Below are 8,824 nucleotides of genomic sequence, written 5' to 3' on the forward strand. Positions count from 1 at the left end.
CTCATAGCGACCCTATGAAGGAGAGTCCTTGACGCTTGGGTGCCTTTCATCCTATCTCCAGGTTCATAGGGTTTCCAGAGGCAAGCTATTATGGAAGTGGATGCCACGCCTCTTTCCAGTAGGCCTTTAGCTTTGTTTTTAATACCGTTGTCTCTGTTGCTTCAACTGTTGTAAGCTGCAGGGACTGAGTTGGCTGGATGTTATGGTTTTACATTCTTTTTATCTCAAATTTTGACTTTTTAAGTTTTTGGTTTTTGGGGTTTTTTTTTTTTTTACTTTTTATTAATACTTTAATGAAAGTTTGCAAAAAACTTGGTTTACCATTTAGTCATCATTGAACATTTTCCTTCCTACCCCCACCCCAGTTCCCCTTTCTCTTAAAAAAGATTCTTTTATTGTTCCTCCCTCTCCCCCGCTCCCAGTCCACTTTGCTATGAACCTCTTATTCTGTACTGTTGTCATGTAAATAATGCCTAATCATGTATTCCTTTTAAACAGTTCTTTTCCTCATGTTTTTCAGTGCAGTGTTCATTATTTATCCCCTCTTTTTTTTTTTTTAGTTTTTCCACAATCCCCATGTCAGTCCTGTTTTATAACAGTGGCACCATGCAGTGTTTGTCCTTCTGTGACTGAGATATTTCACTCAGCATAATGTCTTCCAGGATCACCCATTTTGTATAATATTTTATTAGTTCCTTGTTTTACAGTGCTGCGTAGTGTTCCAATTGTGTGAATATAACCACAGCTTCTCTATCTATTCACTTGTTGATAGGCACTCAGGTTGCTTCCATCTCTTTGATATTGTGAACAACACAGCAATAAACATGAGTGTGCATATATCTGTTTGGGTGGCAGTTCTTGTTTCTTTAGGGTATATTTCCAGTAGTTGAATTGCTGGGTCAAATGATATTTCTACTTCCAATTTTTTGAGAAAGTGCCATACTGCCTTCCATAGTGGTTGCACCGTTTTATACTTCCACCAAGAGTGAATAAGGGTTCCAGTTTCTCCACAACCTGACCAGCATTTGTTGTTTGCTATTCTTACTGGGGTGAGATGATATCTCATAGTTGTTTTGGTTTGCATCTCTCTTAGAGCTAGGAATTTTGAACATTTCTTCATGTGTTTGTTTGCCATCTGAATGTCTTCTTTGGTGAAGTTGTCTGTTCATATCCTGTGCCCATTTTGCTATTGAGTCATCTTGTTGAGGTGTTGGAATTTTCTATAAATTCTAGATATAAGTCCTTTATCAGCTATCTTATTACCAAGTATTTTTTCCTAGTCTGTGACTTTTTAATTTCTCAGTATTGAAGGGGATTAAATTAATCCTGGCTATTACTGCACCTCCAAAAGCAGTAATAATAATCTTACTTCCTCCATTTATACATTAGTAAATGGACAAGTCTCTGAACAGCAAACCAGCTCAGCTATCACTTGATTATCAGCTCCTGGAACAGTATCTGCTGTTTGGAAGTTAAAATCCAAGGTGCTGGGTATGTACAAATGTAGCAGTCTGAAAGCAAAGCCTTTACTCTGGTTTCAAAAGTCTTTTTTTCCCTGCATTTCTGTGGAGGGCCATGAACGGGCCCACATGGCCTCCATTACAAGATGGAGCTGATTTCCTGCTTCTCTTTGTTTGCCTTAAACACAAACAAGACCTTATTTGGGCACTGTGTTCTCATTGGTTGATGGCTTGATCTCATGTGGGGTTTAGGATCCAATAGAGGCATGACACATAGGTGATGGGTGGAGTACCAAGAAGGGGATAAAAGCCGCACCCGGGGAAGGGACGAGAGACTACATCTTCAAAGAAAAGAGACTCCATCTTCCACCACCCTCTGTAACCATACTCCTGAGTAAACTGCTGTGAGAAGGAACCGTGGGGTGTTGTGTCCTTATTCCTGCTGGACAGGCAAGGCGCGCAACACATTTCTTTTTTCTTGGGGGGGGGGTATTTTTTATTTTTTAATTTAAATAGCGTTCAGCTTATTGCAAATATTTAGTGTTTGCTTCCCATATTTCCCTCCTTTTGTTTTTATCATAATTATGTTATCATCTAGATGAGCATCCTTTATACACAAACAAACAAATAAAACAAATTACACATAATAAACTCAAAGAAATACTTTCAAATCTCCATATGATCAGAAGGATTCAGGTTGAATATTCCCTGGAAGTCTGCTTTAATTGTCCCATTGCCACAATGCTTGTCAAAACCAGTTCTGATTAATCTCCTTTGTCAGTGTGTCCTTTGCCATTCCCTATCTCTCCTCCCTGATTCATAAGGAAAAGAGGACAGTGTATTCTCTTAGCTTCTTCCTGCTGAAAAGGGACGCTGTAGGTTTCAGGGTGAAGATATTCTCTCACTACTCTAAAGGGCCCCTTTGGCAATAGGAAACACTTAGACTATTGTGGAGATTGATTTTGGAATATAGATGCACTGTTATCAATTGTACTTAGCCATACATGTTCATATCCTTGAAGATGCATCATGGAAGTGTTGCAGCCTAGAAGATACAAATTTAACTAACAAGCAGCCAGGAAATTAAAAGGCGCATTTCCATGGGAAAGTCTGCTGTTAGGGACCTCTCCAAAGTGCTGAAGAGCAATGGTATCTCTTTGGAGACTAAGCTGCGTCTGATACAGGCCATGGTCTTCGCAATCACCTGTTATGCATCAGAGAGTTGGACAATGACCAGGGAGGATAGAAGGAGAATTGAGCCTTTGAGCTGTGGTGCTGGAGAAGAGTATTGAGAATACCATGGACTGCTAGGAAAACAAACAGATTTGTCCTGGAAAGGGTTAAACCGGGTGGCTCCTTGGAGGCAAGGATTCTGAGGCTCCATCTAACATACTTTGGACATGTTGTGAGGAGAGACCGGTCCTTGGAGAAGGACATCATGCTTGGGAGAGTGGAGGAACAGCGCAGGAGGGGAAGGCCCTCTATGAGGTGGATTGATTCAGTGACTGGGATAATTGGGATGGGAGTGTTGAAGACAGTGCGATTGGCACAGGACAGAGCGGAGTTTAGGGCTGTTTTACATAGGGTCGCTATGAGTCGCAGGCAACTCGACAGCACATAACAACAACAACAACAAAGCAAAAAATTAAAAGCAATAATATTCCAAGTAGAGGTTCTAATAGTGGCACAAATCAAGTCAAAAGTCTTGATGTATTAAAAAAAAGTCTTGTTGCAAGTCTGAGATCCATGTTAGATTTTAAATGTGCTGTTTCTAACAGCAAGATTCTCTAAACTTGGATTTCATGTAACCATAAACCCTGAGGAGATGTATAAAAAGATGTATATACAGGCTTTATATGTATGCCAATTAGCAATCTGGAAGAAGAGGTACATCGCAAAGTGGACTAGGGGAGGGGGAAAGAGAGGACAGAAGAAAATATGCAATAATGAATGAATGAATGAGTGATTGAATGAAAACCCAACTTTTCTTAAACTTTCATTAAGTCACAGTTAAAAAACAGACGAAAGAGAGAACTATTTAAAACAAATACATGATTAGGCATTATATGTAAGACAGTGGTCCAGATTAAGAGGTACATTGCAAAGAGGACTTCAGTGGGGGAGGAAATTGTGCAACAGTGAATAAATGAAAACTCAACTTTTCTGTAAGTTTGTGTTGTTGTTGTTGTTGTTAAGTGCCGTCGAGTTGCAGGCGACTCATAGCGACCCTATGAAGGTGAGTCCTCAATGCTTGGGTGTCTTTCATTCTCTCTCCAGGTTCATAGTGCTTCCGGAGGCAAGCTATTATGGAAGTGGATATCACTCCTTCCAAGCTTGTTTTAATCGGGGAGCTCCACCCCACTCTCTGTACTCATTGGGAAACCAACCATTAACACATTTGACACATCTGTGTCACAGTGTTCAGCCTCACAGCAACCACAAGTTACCACTATATAGCAACTTGTACACCAGGGCTATACAACCTAGAGGAATGTCTGAACAAAAATAATGAAAGACAGGCCCAGAGGGCTGTGGATTAAAAGTCGCACACCTTTGTCTTGGTAGCATTGTTTTCTGTCCACTGGGCCAGCTGATTTCTCTCTCTATGTTGATAGTTTTCTTTTTCACTGAAGTCTAGTAGGGACAGGATATCACAATCTATTTCCAAAAGTCTTCCACTACTGTCCAAGAGATGCACAACATGGTAGCTTGTGCCTCAAGGTATCTTGATGCACAGAAATTTGGACAAATTTTCATAATAGACCACCAGAACTAAACATGATTGAGGAAGTGGTTTTAAAAGAACTTACCCCAAAAGCCTGCAGTGACATTATGTCCTGTACTAAACTGAAGAACATGCATGCTTGTATAACCAATTAGAACATGTATAGCATTGGGAAAGGCTACTGTCAGGGACCTCTATACAGTCCCAAAGAGCAATGATGTCAGTTTAAAGATTAAGGTGTGTCCAAGTCAAATATTGGTTATTCCAAACACACTTGCTATGCATCTGATAGCTGGACAATGAGTAAGAATGACAGAAGAATAATTGATGCCTTTGAGTTAGGGTGTTGGAGAAGAATACTGAATATTCCATGGACTGTCAGAAGAATAAACAGATATGTCTTGGAGATACACAGCCAGAATATTCCTTGGAGGCAAAGATGATAAACCTTTGTCTCACATACTTTAAGAATGTTGGTAAGAGAGGATATTCTCTGGAGAGGGACACCATACTTGGAAAGGTGGCAAGCAAGAAAAAGAGAGGAAGACATTTAGCAAAGTAGATTGACACGATGACTGTAGCAATGGGTCAAGTGTGTCAGGAATGATGAGGATGCAACAGAATAGGACTAACTTCATATCTGTTGTTCATAGGGTCACTGTTGAGTCTTATGTGACTAATAGCACCTAATAATAACAACCAATCATGAAATCACACACACGTTATCTACCAAGTCCTACTACATTTCCATTCTTAGTTATCCTGCCTCTCACTGTACTGATTGTTTTTCAGCCAATTATGATTTTGTAACTTTTAACTCCTGCTCCTACTATGCAAAATGTTTTCTTCCTTATTAACCAGTGGATTGGCTTTTCACACTCTGTGTGTTTGGATGTCTTCCCAATGCACACAGCCTTGTGACAGCAGCATTATGCTGAGTGAGCTAACTCATCCCACAAGGACAAATATTGTATAAAACCATTATTGTAGAATGAGTATAAGTATCCAAGGGGGAGGGGGGTGGAAGCAGAGGGATGAGGATGTTAAGGGGGAGGGGGGAACGGAATTAATCATGGAGTTATACAATTTGATGGGTGGAGGGGTGAGGTAAATTGGAAGAATCTGTTCTGAAAAACAATGTGTTCAAATGTTGTAAATAAACTAGTATGATAATAATTTAAAAAATAATAAAAAGTCAATTGCAGGAAAGGATAAAAAAATGATTTTGACTCCTGGGGACCCTGTGTGTGTCAGAGTAGAACTTTGCTCTGTGTATTTTACAATGGCAGAATATTTTAAGTTGTTTTTATTTTATATTAGTTTGATACAAAATTGGTATACATTGTGTTTCATTTATATATGCTGTGTTTCACACATTCTTCCATTCACACTGTGTTCATATGATTACTCTCGTACATTGTGTTTTATAAAATTTATCACCATTGATCTCTGTCCACTATTACCTCATTTTTTTCAGGTCCTCACTGGATCTTTCCTAATTCCTTCACGCTCTCACTCTAGCCCCCAAATTCTACAACCCTGTAACTTCTCCATCCCCATCCTAAGCCTGTTCCTCCCTCCCCTGCCCCTTTTGGACTCTTGTACACATTTTACTAGTTATCCTTCTATTTCTACAGTAATGGTCTTATGCAGTATTTGTCTTTGTGAGAATGAATTAACTCATTCAGCATAATGCTCTCCACCCTCTCCCACTTTATAAAGTGCTTTTCTACATCATTGCTCTTCAGGGCTGCATAGTGTTCCATCGTGTGAAAATACCACAGTTTTTCAATCCATTCATTTGTTCATGGACATTTGGGCTGTTTCCATTTTCTTACTTTTGTGAATGATGTTGGTATGAACATTGGTTTGCAAAGCTCCATTTGTATCCCAGTTCTGTTTTCCTGAGAGTATAATCCTAGCAGTAGAATAACTGGGTTGTATGACGTCTCTATGTTCAGCTTTTTGAGGAAATGACAATGGCAGATTTTTGAAAGTAGTTTTATTACAGGGCAGTTAAGACATCTCAGAAAAGAACATAATCTATAGAGACTCCTTCGGCCAAACAGGACAAACAAACCATTGTAGAAATGAGGACAACATGGAAATTGATGGAGTTCCCAGAAATCCTCCCGACGGCTTCCATTTTAAAGATTCTGAGCACCCATGTTGGTGGGGCTACCTTAGTAGGCAAAAGGCCATGATTGAGATACTTACATACATTCAACTTAAAAGCTTAAACCAATCCTTTGCTTCCTGCTACAAGGTGGTTACCAACGTGACACAGTGGAACTGTTAAAGACAGGCTGCGGCAAGTACTAGTTCAGACCTCAGCTTTTGAGCTCTAAAAGAATCTCCAGTTCTTTCTGCTGAGCTGCCTCTGGGTGGACTAAACCCTTCAATCATTTTCTCAGCAGCTGAGCATGTTAACCATCTGCACCATTTTCTGCTTTAGCTGAAGTTCAAGGCTGCCAAGCCCATTCAGTATAAAGTAGTATGATTGCCAGTCTCTTCTAGGTCACTTCATGTGATAATTTGTTTTCTGTTGTGTTACAACATTGTTTAAGACTTCACATTTGTCCCAGATAATCTAATTAGGGAAGGTTGACAAGCACAGTGAACACTGCATGGAGTAAAATCAAGTGTTTCACTAAAGTGGTTTAAGAAGTACCCGCGAAAGCATTGCTTCCAATTAATGTTCTCCAGCCATACTTGCCTGTTTTCAATTCTTTTTGAAACAGCCTAATTAAAAATGCTAAACCTGTATGTATCTAAGCAAGAATGAGCCTCTGTAAACCTCAAACCTCTTGAGAGCTTTGTTTCTCATGGGCAAGAGGACTTTGGTATGCAAAGCTTGTTTTAGTTTCAGGCAGTCTTACAATTAGCAAATTGTAAATGTGAATGGAGCTACTGAAGGTCAGATGTTTTGAAGTTCATTAATAAAATTTACTCAGAGCTCAGAGAATTGAGGGGCCTTTTATAGAATATTCAGAGCTCTTGCTGTCTTCCAGGGGCAGGTTTACAAATACTCACTTTCTCAATTTTGCTTCCCAATCTTTTTTGTTTTCCTTTTTAGTAAGTACAAACTTATTTTAAAATGAAACTGGATGCAGATAATCAGTTTCATCAGGACTATAACAATACTTGCATTCTTATGCTGGGACTTCTGGGGACAAAATCCAGAAACAGAGTTGTCACCTGAGGTTCACACAGGAGAAGGGGTAGTGCTCTCAGGAACCATGGAACCACTGAGTAGTACAAACACTTAAGGTACTTGATTCAAGGGTGAGAGCTCAAGTCCATCCAGAGGCTCCTCGGCAGAAAGGCGTAGCCACACATGGGGTCCCTCGGAGCTGGAATCAATTCAACAGCACTTGGGCTTTTTCCCAGGGACCACACTGGCAAGGGAGTAAGGGATAATATGAGGTGGAGGAAGAAGTTGAGTTGTGAGGAAGTTGCAGAAGAGATCTCCACCATGGCTTCCAAGGCCCTGCAAGGATATCTTGAAGAAGGCAAGGGAGTCGGGGAGTGGGGCTTTGTCTTATAGCCGTTTGTCAGAGAAGGTATTTTCATTTCAGAAGTTGCACTGCCAACCTAAAGGCACATGGTTCAAATCTGCTAGCTGCTTTTTGGGGAGAATATGAACAATCTCCTCCCTTGTGATTTATAGCTTCTGAAAAATCAGCTACGAGTGTTTCAGTTTGACAACTCTGTGTGTGTGTGTGTGTGTGTGTGTGTGTGTGTTGATTAGGGATTTTATGTTTCACATTTAAGTCTTTAGTATACTTGAAACATATTTTTTGTGTATAGCAAGAAATTTCTCATATAAATAACTAATTTCCATGATTACAATAAGCAAAGTTTAAAATAGTCGTAGTTTTTTACTAAGCAAATACACTAATTGAAATTAAGACGGAACAGACATATGAAAAGATAAACTAGATGATCATTACATTGTTGCTATTATGCAGAAATAATTGCAGACAACCTAAATATTTAATAGTGGCAGAATGTTGTTGTTGTTGTTATGTGCCATCAAGTCGCTTGCGACTCATAGTGACCTTATGTACAACATCCCTAAACTCTGCTCTGTCCTGTGTTAATTGCACCGTCTCCAACACACCCATTCCAATTACCCCAGTCACTGAATCAATCCACCTTATAGGGGGCCTTCCCCTTCTGCACTGTCCCTCCACCCTCCCAAGGATAATGTCCCTCTCTGAGGACCGGTGCCTCCTTACAACATGTCCAAAGCATGTTAGACGGAACCTTAGAATCCTTGCCTCCAAGGAGCAGCCTGGTTTGACCCTTTCCAGGATGAATCTGTTTGTTTTCCTAGCAGTCCACGATACCCTCAATACTCTTCTCCAGCACCACAACTCAAAGGCATCAATTCTCCTTCTATCCTCCCTAGTCATTGTCCAATTCTCTGATCCATAACAAGTGATTGTAAAGACCATGGCCTGTATCAGATGCACCTTAGTCTCCAGAGAGACACCATTGCTCTTCAGTACTTTAGAGAGGTCCCTAATAGCAGACTTTCCCATCGCAATATGTCTTTTAATTTCCTGGCTGCTGATGCCAAGAGTGTTGATTGTGGCGCCAAGCAAACTAAAGCTTGAGAGAACAATCTCAATCT

This window comes from Elephantulus edwardii, unplaced genomic scaffold (genome assembly GCF_000299155.1).
Source record: "Elephantulus edwardii isolate Elephantulus edwardi_28Jun2011 unplaced genomic scaffold, EleEdw1.0 scaffold00038, whole genome shotgun sequence".
NCBI lineage: Eukaryota > Metazoa > Chordata > Mammalia > Macroscelidea > Macroscelididae > Elephantulus > Elephantulus edwardii.